This window comes from Rattus norvegicus, chromosome 2, assembly GCF_021556685.1.
Source record: "Rattus norvegicus strain SHRSP/BbbUtx chromosome 2, alternate assembly SHRSP_T2T, whole genome shotgun sequence".
NCBI lineage: Eukaryota > Metazoa > Chordata > Mammalia > Rodentia > Muridae > Rattus > Rattus norvegicus.
The window spans coordinates 30,827,267-30,840,000 of NC_141535.1; the positions used below are offsets into that span (position 1 = coordinate 30,827,267).

At 44.3% G+C, this 12,734-nt stretch overlaps 1 pseudogene; it reads left to right on the forward strand.

The window, feature by feature from the left end:
* The first annotated feature begins 6,010 nt into the window (after positions 1 to 6,010).
* On the forward strand, positions 6,011 to 8,123 carry Atp5f1b-ps2 (ATP synthase F1 subunit beta, pseudogene 2; annotated as a pseudogene).
* The last annotated feature ends 4,611 nt before the right edge of the window (positions 8,124 to 12,734 follow it).

The window sequence follows — 12,734 nt, forward strand, 5'->3', positions numbered from 1 at the left end:
TTCATGCATGCATACATACATACCACACACACACATACATAACACACACACACAGAGAGCAAGAGAGAGAGGTAACAAAGTTCAGTGTCTGGGAAAACTGGACTGAAGAAAATCTAGAATCAAAGATGTCAGCTACACAGTGGTAGAGCGCTTACCTAGGAAGCGCAAGGCCCTGGGTTCGGTCCCCAGCTCCGAAAAAAAGAACCAAAAAAAAAAAAAAAAAAAAAGATGTCAGCTACAGCAAGGAAGGATGGGGAAGAAAGAAACATGAGAATACATTCTGTAGAACTAAGAGAAATTTGGGGTATGAACTGGGAGACTGCTGGGTTCTCTTTTCCCTTTCCTTCAACAATGCTAACAACCGGCCTAGGAGGATGGTTCAGTAAGTAGCGTTCTTGCTGGATAAGCTTGATGCACAGAGCCCACGTAAATCTGCGACACTGTAGCATACACATCTGTAACCCTGCATGGAATACACAAATGCTCAGTGACCGGCGGGAGAGCCTCACACACAGTGGTAAAGTACAGCAGACCCTGTCTCAAACAAGAGATTATCCTCTGGCAAGAATGTGCGTACGGACGCACGCGTGCGTGCGCGCACGCGCACACACACACACATTCACACTCATACGCTCACAGCAATAAAGTTTTAATAAAAATGTTGAATGAAAATAAATGTTAACAGCAGGCATACACAGCAGAAAAAAAGACTGGAAGATTCTTCACTCCCCCGACAAAGTACATGTTCCTGGAGAGGAAAGAATAAGGTATTGACAACCTTTGAGCATGAAATTTCAACCTGCTGTGTGTCCTCAGCTAGCGAGCGACGTCTCTGTATACATTCTCACTCTTTCCAATGACCAGAGACCGATGTCTTTTAAGAAGGATCACTGTGAGGAAGCTGCTAAAGGCCTCCTCTCCTCTCAGACAGCATCCAATGAGAAAGGTCCACAGCTCCGCACAGATAATAAGTGAATGAAGAAATAAAAAAAAAAAAACGGGTAGTTTCAGAGATGAGAGGGAGGTGCGCCAAATGAGTCAAGAGACTCTCCCAGAAAGCAGAATCAAAAAGCAAATTAACAGGAGACAAAAAAAGAAAGGGAAGAAAATTAGAGAATTAATCAAGGAAATCCAGTGTGTACGTGATGTACCAACAGAAAAAGAAGAAAGAAACAGGAAAATGGGGATGGGAGTTTTTTTTTTCAAATAAATAATTTTAAAAGTTTCTACCTTTAAGGGAATCATAAAATTTATAGCAAGATGAAAGCAAACACACCCAATAGAATAATATTCTTTGAACCGGGAGAATGCTAGAAGGAAACAAAATCTTAAAAGCTTCCATGGAGATCAGAACCTGTGTGTGTGTGTGTGTGTGTGTGTGTGTGTGTGTGTGTATGTGTGTGTGTGTATCAGGCTTCTTTTATAAAAGCTTTAAAGGTTTATTTACTGTGTATGCATATTTGTATGTATGCATATGCATGTGTATTTGTGTGTGTGTATGTATCTGTGTGTCTGTGTGTGTGTATATGTATGTGTCTGTGTGTGTCTGTGTGTGTCTGTGTGTATGTGTGTGTATGTGTGTGTATGTGTGTATGTGTGTGTATGTGTGTGTGTGTGTGCGTGCGTGTGCATGTGTGTCTGTGTGTGTGTATGTGCGCGCATGTGCATGTGTGTGTATGTGTGTGTATGTGTGTGTGTATGTGTGTGTATTTGTATGTATCTGTGTGTGTATGTGTGTGTGTATGTGTGTGTATGTGTGTGTGTATGTGTGTGTATGTGTGTGTGTATGTGTGTGTATTTGTATGTATCTGTGTGTGTATGTGTGTGTGTATGTGTGTGTATGTGTGTGTGTATGTGTGTGTATTTGTATGTATCTGTGTGTGTATGTGTGTGTGTATGTGTGTGTATGTGTATGTGTGTGTGTATGTGTGTGTGCGTGCGTGTGTGTGCGTGTGTGCGTGCTCCTGCACACATGTGAAAGTCAGAGGACAACTTGTTTGTTGGTTCTCTGCTTTCACCACACGGATTTTGGGGATTGAACTCAGGTCATCAGATCTGACAATTACCAAGCTGCTGGCTTTGCTACTGAGCCACTTCTGTGGCCCCGAAATCTAATTTCTCAACGGCAATATCTAAAGGTCGAAAGTACAGGGTGAGGATTTCAAAAATCCTTAGAGGTGATTATTTTCTACAACAAAGGGGGGTGGTAAAAGAGACATTTCCGGACAAGCTTTATTCACTTCTACCTTTTCTGTTGGGCACAATAATCAGTCAAGAGAAAGAAACAATGGGGCGGTCAAGCTGGAAGTGGGGCATCAAACTGGTCCCACTTGTTCCTGATATGGACAGATGTCCTGTGGGAAACATACGAATGGCCAACCTGGACCCTTGGCAAAGTGAGACAGTGCTTCATCCCAGTTAGACTGCCTGCTGTCAAACACGTAAAAGATGAGCTTTAGGGAGAGCAGCGAGGAAAGAGGACTCTTAGCTGGTGGCTTTGGAGTGAAAATTAGTGCAAGCATATGGAGGGAAGCATGGGGTTTCCTCAAAAATCTCTGAACATACATCTACATATGTGTATATGTGTGTATGTAATCTCAAGCATAGAATCTGACGACCCCACTACTGGTTGCATACTCATAGGAAATTAAATCAGTATGTGAAAGGGATCATCTTCACCCCATGGCCATTCACAGTGTCCAAAATAGGGCTGGTAGCTTATGATACAATTCAAGCACTTAGGAGGCCGAGACAGGTGAATTCCCATGAATTCAAGGCCAATCTGGGCCAATAATGTGTTCCAGGCAAGTCAACAGGAAGGAATGAGACTAGAGAGTAGGCAGTAATGACCAGAGAATCACTCACATGTCCACGTTCATTGGGTGCTTATGTGTGCATTATGATAATACAAGAATAATCACTTAGCACTGAGGTCAGTACAATGCTTTTCAGGTAGAAGTGTTTTATAATGGTTAAAACTGATAGTGTGTCTTGCTCACAGAAGCAGAAACTGGAGTTTACAACTCAGCCGTACAGTGCATGCATTCCATGTATAAAGCGCCCATGTTCAGTCTCCAAGCCGCCCTTTCTCTCCAAAACTGGACTGGCATGTGAAGTCTTATGATTACCTTAAAACTCTCTGAAGATGATCGAGCAGCCTTCACCAGGGATGGCCACACTGCCTCCCTTACCTGTGATTCGCCACAACTGCTAACAAGGTATAAAGTTCTGGGTGCTCCTTGTCGACATTTTGCATTGCCAGTCTTTCAGATGTTAGATGTTCTGATTCTAACAAGCTCCCTGCCTATATACTGTAGCCTCGCACACTCAGCTTCTATGCATTTGGTTAATTTTAGCTCACCACAGAGGTGGAGTCCTGCAGTATTTATCCTACTACTGGCTTACCAGCTCATTCACGTTATAAATGCAGACTCTTTCTTTATTCCACTGAAGACTATTGCTAGTATCTATGCTGTGTTTCGTTTATCTATTCACCTGTCAAGAGACACTTGGATTGCTTCTATAGTTGGGCTTTCGTAGCTAGCACTGCACTGGATAAAGGCATTTGGATGCCTCTTCAAGATCCTCATTTCGATACTTCTGACAGATCCAAGAGCCGCAGAAGCTTAGAGTAGTGAAACCAACCAGGCAGTCTGTTTAAGGACCTTGTCAAGCATCAACCTACATTGGGTTTATGAAACCTAAGTGCTTCACCTTTCCTCCCTTTTGTTGATGATTGGCAGAGTGCACAGCTGCCCACCACGCAGGCAGCCTGCTTCCCTATGGCCCTTACAGTTTTCCTTTTCTTAACAAAAATTGTGTGAGGGTTCATCTGTAAGTTTTACAACTTGTCTGTTTGAAAGTTTATCGACTGCATCATCTTGTCTGCTCATATTTGTCTACTCCAAATTTCTGGTTTGCAAGGAGGAGCTTGGTGGGACTTGAATGTTGAGGAAAAAGCTAGACCAGCAGACATGCTCAGGGGTCAGTGTTTTCTGTTGCTTTGTAGCTGGACCTAAACAGGCCCCTTTGAAAATGAACCATGGGACGTACAAATTCAGTTTGGGGTTTTCACACAAGTGTTCCGGGAATTGATCATTTGATCACTTTACTCTTTGTACCCATAGGTTCTGTCTTATATTGAGAAAAATCTTACATTTGTACTCAGAAGTGAATGAACATTTTTTTCACTAGTTCTTTCCCGTCTTTAGAGCCAGAATTGCACTAGATTTATTTTTTTTTAAATAATGAAAAAAGCAAAACCACAAACTAATGCTCTCACATCGTATAGCACCAGAAAAAGAACACAGCAGAACTGATGGAGTCCTCAGTGGTTGACACTAAAACAATAGCACTAATACTGGATTTTACCTCACAACCTAAAATAAATGGCAGCCAAACCATGCTGATACTAATTTATGGGAGAAGATGAGGGCTAGTTTTCCCTCACAGAATCTCGATCAAAAGCGCCAAAGAATAAAGGAAATTGAGTCTCACCGTCAGAATACGAAATAAGCATTGTTCCAGGCAAGATCTATCAATGAATGCTAAGAGGAGTGGACTACACTTCAAGAAGAAATAGAATTTGCTTAGCCTCAACGTATTTTTGCCATAAAAATCTTTATCAGTGCCAAAGGGAAAAACAGTAGCTTTGTTTTTTTTGTGGTAGAGACACTGAGTAGACACAGTCTTCTCCAAGAAATGAGGACTCAAATTACCAGTTAGAGGAAATATCAGCATCTTGTGCCATTACGCACAAAGGATATAGGTCTTGTAGTATGCTGAACAAAAAGATAGTGGTGGCTTATGGTAGGATTTTCCCCTAATAAATAAACATTACAAGGAACCAATCACAGGCGAGTAGGCGGGAGTTCCAGGTCGGGAAGAGGGAGGCAGACAGAATGGAGGAAGCCAGAGGCTGCCGATTGAGTGGCGGATCCGCCAGGATCTGCCCCTGGAGGATTTCTAACAGAATAATTTGTATTAAGATGTTAGGTTCTTCCCCCAGTGGTTGTGTTACCTGTTGATTCTAAACTAAGATTGTGTGTGTTTTCCTTCACTCAATGACTCAACTGGGTTCCAGAGAAAGGTACAGAGGCAGAGGTTGGTGTGCAAGAGTGTATCCCAGCCAGCCATGGAATTTGGAAAAGCCGGGCGTGGATGGCAACAGCAAGCCATGGTACCTTGGTGAAATGACAGGACAGAGCTCCAGAGAGACAGAGCCAGCCTGGTGTGACAGACCCTGGATAAAAGGGAAGAATGTAGTCTCCGCCTGTCCACTGGTTGGCGGCTGGTGATAGCTGGCGTAAGCATGAGATGCTTTTTTATGTCTTGACTACATCTGGAATGAACTACAATCCAGAAATGGAGGGCACACCTGGGATCCATCTCTTGAGGCATAGTGGCCAAGAAATGCTTAGGTCTAGCCAAGGTGGTACACACCTTTAATTCCAGGAGACCGAGGCATGCAGATCTCTAAATTCAAGGTCAACCTGGGACACAGCAAAGTCCCAAATCCAGGTGTGGTGGTACACACCTTAATATGGGCCATACCTTCTGCTAGAGGCCTATAGAAGACAATGGGAAAAGGAAGTATTTGTTCTTCTTCATTTGGCTTGCACTTGTTTGCCGGCATATCTGCTGGAACCTACTTCTTCAGGATCCCAGCTTATGAAGAAGACCAGCTTAAACAGCTAGCCTCATGGGACTGAGCAATTACTAGATTCTTGGACTTCCCATTCACAACTGCCCATCATTGGGTTCATTGGACTGCAGACTGTAAATCATTCCAGGAAATTCCATATGTTCTGTGACTCTAGAGAATCCTGATTACTATAATGTCTGAACTCCATGTGAGCTCCAGAAAACACCAGCCCAAGCCAAACCAAAGAGAAGTCTATGTAACATCTTCACTAGTGGTCTTCAAGGTCATGATGTTGACCTCATCTCAGAAACATAAACTGTGAGCCACTAAAGAAGGCAAAAGTGCAGTCTCCACCCAGACTCCGCCATGTTGAGTCTTGTGGGGCGTGGCCTCAGGCTTGGCCTCAGCCTCGGAGGCCTTATAGGGACTCAGCCCTTCAGCTGTGCTGCCACAGGCGCAGCTTCTACTGCAAGCGGCTCCCGCCGGGGTCCATCCTGCCAGAGACTATTCGGCACCGGTATCTGCAGCCCCGAAGGCAGGCACCACCACCAGGCGAATTGTGGCAGTCATGGGCGCCCTGGTGGATGTCCAGTTGAATGAGGGATTACTACCCATCCTAAATGCCTTGGAAGTGCAAGGCAGGGAGAGCAGACTGATTTTGGAGGTAGCCCAGCATTTAGGGGAGAGCACGGTCAGAACTATTGCTATGAATGGCACTGAAGGCTTGGTTAGAGACCAGAAAGTACTGGATTCAGGGGTACCAATCAAAATTCCTGTTGGTCCTGAGACCTTGGGCAGAATCGTGAATGTCGTTGGAGAACCGATTGATGAGAGAGGTCCTATCAAAACCAAACAATTCGCTCCAATGCATGCTGAGGCCCTTGAGTTCATAGAGATGAGTGTTGAACAGGAAATTCTGGCGACTAGGTTGTGGATCTGCTGTCCCCATACCCCAAGGGTGGGAAAATCAGACTCTTAGGAGGTGCTGACATTGGGAAGACAGTACTGATCATGGAGTTAATCAACAATGTCGCTAAGCCCATGGTGGTTATTCTGTATTTGCTGGTGTTGGTGAGAGGACCCATGAGGACAACGATTTATACCATGAAATGATTGAATCTGGTGTTATCAACCTAAAAGATGCCCCTTCCAAGGTGAACTCTGAGTTGTTGATGGATGTCCACATGACACCTATTCATAAAACTAGTGTGTTACATTTGACGCAAAGTGCCCCGGTTCTGTAAACAAAATACTTGTCTTTCCCACCATCATTTTCTAGAATACCGATGTACATTTTTCTCGTTGGTGTGAGATATAGACCTTTTTTTGACAAGTAACCCGGCTGTTTGAAAGCTGATTTGAAGGTATAGAATGGAAGCTACTTACATAGGCAGTCTTATTTTTAGTACAGAAATCATTTTTAGTGTTTTGAATTTCATGTCTAATGGGAAAAGGAAATTTGCAAACAGAAACATTGGCATCTAGTGAGCGTTCCCATTAGTGGTATCTCTCTGACTGGGAATCTTACATTTCTCTGTAGCTTCCTTATTACCCTGCTGGCTTTTCTGACTTGTCTATGGTCTACAGGTAGCGTTGGTATATGGGCAGAAGAATGAGCCGCCTGGTGCTCGTGCCCGGGTAGCTCTGACTGGTCTGACTGTTGCCGAATACTTCAGAGACCAGGAAGGCCAAGATATCCTGCTGTTTATTGACAACATCTTCTGCTTCACCCATGCTGGCTCAGAGGTATCTGCCTTATTGGGCAGAATCTCTTCTGCTGTAGGCTACCTTAGCCACTGACATGGGTACGATGTCGGAAAGAATCACCATCATCAAGAAGGGATCTATCACCTTGGTGCAGGCTCTCTATGTGCCAGCTGATGACTGGACTGCCCCTGCCCCTGCAACTACCTTTGCCCATTTGGATGCTACTGCTGTGCTGTCCCGTGCTATTGCTGAGTTGGGCATCTATCCAGCTGTGGATCTGCTGGACTCCACCTCTTGAATTATGGCTCCCAACATTGTTGGCAGTGAGCATTATGATGTTGCCCAAGGGGTGCAGAAGATCCTTCAGGACTACAAATCTCTCCTGGACATCATTGCCATCTTGGGTATGAATGAACTTTCTGAGGAAGATAAATTGACTGTGTCCAGGGCAAGGAAGATGCAACGCTTCTTATCTCAGCCATTCTAGGTTGCTGAGGTCTTCACAGGTCACATGGGAAAGCTGGTGCCCCTGAAGGACACCATTAAAGGATTCCAACAGATCTTAGAAGGTGACTATGACCATCTCCCAGAACAAGCCTTCTACATGGTGGGACCCATTGAAGAAGCTGTGGCAAAGGCTGGTAAGCTGACAGAAGAGCATGGGTCCTGAGGGGCCCTTGGGCTAAACACAGCACTCTGCACTGACCTCCATGCTGAGAGTTCAGTTTGCAATGTAGGTCACATAAGAGCCTTGATTGAAGATGTGATATTCTCTCTCAGAAGAATATTTAAAATTTTCAATAAAGCATATATCCCTCAAAAAAAAAAGGCAAAAGAGAAATGACATGTAAAGGCAGCATATAAAGACCCTGAAACAGGGCTGGAGGGATGGCTCAGTGGTTAGGGGCACTGACTGCTCTTCCAGAGGTCCTGAGTTCAATTCCCAGTAACCACATGGTGGCTCACAACCATCTGTAATGGGATCTGATGCCCTCTTCTGGTGTGTCTGAAGACAGCTACAAGTGTACCTAGATATAATAAATAAATCTTTAAAAAAAAAAAAGACCCTGAAACCAGCACATATAGCCTTGTGGGAAACATACACACACACACACACACACACACACACACACAAAATTTGGAGACTTTTATTTAAAAAGGGAGAGACAAATGGAAATCTTTTCATTAGCAGCTCCTACAGTAGTGTTTTCTCTGCCAAATCTTCCCAATATGTGAGGAGCCTGCGATAGAGAACTTGCCTGTGTGGCCTTAGGGCAGCTGGGATTGGCCGGAAGCTGCACAGCCAAGCACAGGTCCTAATCCAGCTGCCATATGCTGCCATGTGTCTGCCTCCAGCCTCCAGCTGTTACTGCTTTCTCTAAGCCTCCAACACACACACACACACACACACACACACACACACACACACACAGACGAGACAGAGACAGAGAAAGATAGAATGACAGAGACTCAAAAAGTAATTTCAGGGGGGTTGGGGATTTAGCTCAGTGGTAGAGTGCTTGCCTAGCAAGCACAAGGCCCTGGGTTCGGTCCTCAGCTCCAAAAAAAAAAAAAAAAAAAAAAAGTAATTTCAGTCCTCTTAGTGCAGTGGTTCTCAAGCTGTCGGTCATGACCCCTTTGGCAAGCCTCTCTCTCCAAAAAGTATTTACATTATGGTTCCCAACAGTAGCAAAGTAGCAAAGAGGGTCCCCATAACATGAGGGTCACACATTAAAGGGTCACAGTGTTAGGAAGGTTGAGAACTGATTGTTGGCATTTTGTCTAGGCTCCGCCCTCCAGTTGCCTGGCAATAGCCAGACGTGCCTGACTCACTATAAAAGGGGCTACTTGCCCCCCTCCTCCCTCTCCTGCTTTCCTGCTCTCCTGCTCTCCTGCTCTCCTGCTCTTGCTCCTTTACCCTCTTTCCCCCCCCTTCACATTCCCCTCCTCCCTTTCCACGTGCTCATGGCCCACCTCTACTCCTCTATTCTCTCTGCCTTTCTCTGTCTCTCTAAACTCCCCTCCTCATACCCTGAATAAACTCTATTCTGTACTATACCACCATATGGGCCTGCAGAAGCACCCCCTCCCCCTACACCTTACCGCACCTCCACCAAACATATTCCTTCTCTCCTTATCTTTTTATAAAACACAACATTGATGCCTTAGGGGTTCTTCCTCCTTGTTTTTGGGGGTGGAGCTTTGTCGGTTAGTGTCCAGTTTGCTTTATTGCAGGGCTAAAGACAACAGCAACTTGGGGAGGAAAGGCTTTTAGGATCACAGAGGAAAACTTTAACCGTCTGGTGGTCATGACTTGCTCAGGGAACAGGACAAGAAAATGTATGCCCACAAACTTGTCTATAGACCAGTCTGAGAGAGGAGTTTCCTCAGTTGAGTGGCTTATGTCAAGTTGACAAACAAAAGAACAAAACAAACACGCCCAAGGAGTACAGCCATTTTCAGAAATAAATGCCCCAGTTTCTCCAGGGTTAACACTGGAAGGGAAGACCAGTGGTCATGGCAACCTTCCACCTTGGTAAGAGCCAAAGATGGTCTTCCTTTTCAGCACCAGTGTAGCTGCTCCGAGCTGTATGTCATAATACATAGTTTTCCAAGCTTCTTCCCCACAAACCCTCAGTACGTGGTTCATCATTCTTGTCTTAGCACTGTCAGTAAATTTTCAAATAGCTGACTGGTTTATGACAGGCGCAGTTGTCAGGCGGACATCCAGTTATATGACTTGGGATATTCAATTTTGTTTTATATCCTTCAATAAAATTTTATCCCTTTATTGACACAAGCCTCACACAATTCTTGTTGCTAGCTATTTATGGCTCTTGGAGCCATTGTATGTAGATGTGTTTTCATTCCGGTTTGTAAGTGTGAATGCTGGTCTATAGAAAAGTTTATTGATATGAATAGCTATTTTTTTAGTGTGATTCTGAAATCCTTTCCTGCACATTATAATAAGAATGGAAAATTTTATTTCTAAATATCTATTCAAAAAACAAGAACAGTCAAAGTCACATCCTTACAATAGTAAGACAATGGAAAGATTTGTCAGTTGACAACATTTTTTAGAGTGTATGAACAAGCTGTTTAATATCATTCCTTGTTGTCAATGTAATACATAGTTGAATCCACAGAAGACAATTTTCAGAGGTTCATTGTATTAAGAGAAAGCGCAATATTTGGGGGTATGTAGATTTTATAATTTTATGTGAACATACACACAGCTATGAGCACAATGTGCCAAAAACATAGGCGTGTGTGTGTGTGTGTGTGTGTGTGTGTGTGTGTGTCTGCCTGTTTGCCTGTCTGTCTGCAGTGTTAGGATTTACTCAATAACAATAAAGTCACAAGGTTTGGCAGATTTACTAATAATTTGTCATAAAACCCTCCTGCCTTGGTGTCCTGGGTGAGGAATGCAGATTTTTTTCATCCTAGTCTTAATTACTAATACTAACTCTCATATAATAAAATGCATAGCACACAGCAAAGCAATCAATTTGTATGTGCATGCATGTGTGTGTGCAATTCGTGTGTGTGCATTTGTGCATGTGTGTATGTGTGTGTATAGTATGTGGTTTGTATGTGTATGTGTATGGCATAGTATGGTGTAGTGTGGTATATGTGTATGTGTGTGTGCTGTGTGTGTATGCATGTGTATGTGTGTATGTATATATATGTGTAGGTATGTGTGTTGTGTGTGTGTATATGTATATAACACACACACATGTGTTAGGTGAGAGGTTGTTATAGTGTAATGCTGTCAGAGTGTTAGGAGGGCATCATACCCTTTCCTCAATCTGGGTGACCTATAAGCTCTTGAATCTAGCCTCCCAGTATGATTTTTTATATTCTCAAGTGCCTAACAGAAGCGACCATCCAACCACCTGGTGTGAACACCAAAGGATAGACAGGTAGAGAACTCCTGATTATCACAGGAGTGAGGCCTTCAGCTCAGCACGGTCCCACAGCGTCTTTGAATTGCTGTCTGTCCGTCCGCCTGACCCTGACCCTGCTCTTCACTTCTCTGGCCTTCACAGTCCTATGCCTCACTTCCGCAGCTCAAGTTGACCCTCAGACTTGTCTCAAGTTGTGACCTTCTGGGTGGGCTCTGTAGCAGTGTCCCTGGCAGGGGACATGTTTTATTCCTGGGGAAATTCTTTTGCCGTCCTTATCTGTCCTTATCAGCTTCCTGCATCTGTCTCTCGGGCCTCTTTGGAGGGTTTTTTGGTTGTTGCTGTTATTTGTTTCTGAGATGGAGTTTCATATATCCCAGACTGGTTTCTATAGTTACGTAGTAGATGACGCGTTGAACTTCTGATTCTCCAGAACTCCTCTCCTTGAACTCCATGCAGCCTGTTTTACCTTCTGTGGCATTTCATAACCTACAGGCACACACACTCACACCATACAGGTACACACCCATGAGCACACACACTCACACCACACAGATACACACACCCACATGCACACATACACATACCACACACACGCACACACATACACACCACACAAGCACACATACATACACACACACTCACACCACACAGACACACCCACACCCACATGCACCCACACTCACACCACATAGATACAACCACACCCACATGCACACACACATACCACACACATATACACACCACACAGATACACACATCACACATGCATACATACACACACAAGTATTTACTGTGTGATGTATACTGTACGATTGAGAATATTAGTAGTCAACTTTTTTTTTTGAGAGAGAGAGAGAGAGAGAGAGAGAGAGAGAGAGAGAGAGAGAGAGGCCGGCATTTGCCTTGGCTGGTTATCAAGAGACTTGGGACTGTAAGACAAACTGCTGTCAAAGAATCTGCTGTGCCTTGTGAATTTATTGCTGGTCAATAAACTCTGACGCTGCGGGAAGACACAAGGGTATCTGTCTGTGTGTCTGACACAGTAAGCTCCCGACGGTGATAAACTTACCTGGTAGCAAGATCTTAGGGATAATCTGAGCCTGAGGTAGGAATCTTAGGAATCGCTCAAATCTATGCCCAGCCCCACTCCCTGGCCCATCTGTGGACTCTATGAAGAAAACAAGCTATAAATATCTATACACTTCAGAAGACCACCAGCAGAGAACTATGCCACAGGGCCAATCAGTCCTTCCTGCCTGCCAAGAGGGGTTCTTGGAGGACCATGATGGACTACTAGGAATCAGCAGCTGGGACCCAGAGCTGTAGCAGTGTCTAGAGGCGGAATCTCAGTCCTGTAAAGGCCACTATTGTCCTCTGGAAGACACTATGAGCATATAGGATGTGCTCTGTTGTCCCGAGGGCATGTAGGGCAACAGTAAGGGAAATAGAAGTCCTCCTAAATAACCTGAGATGGT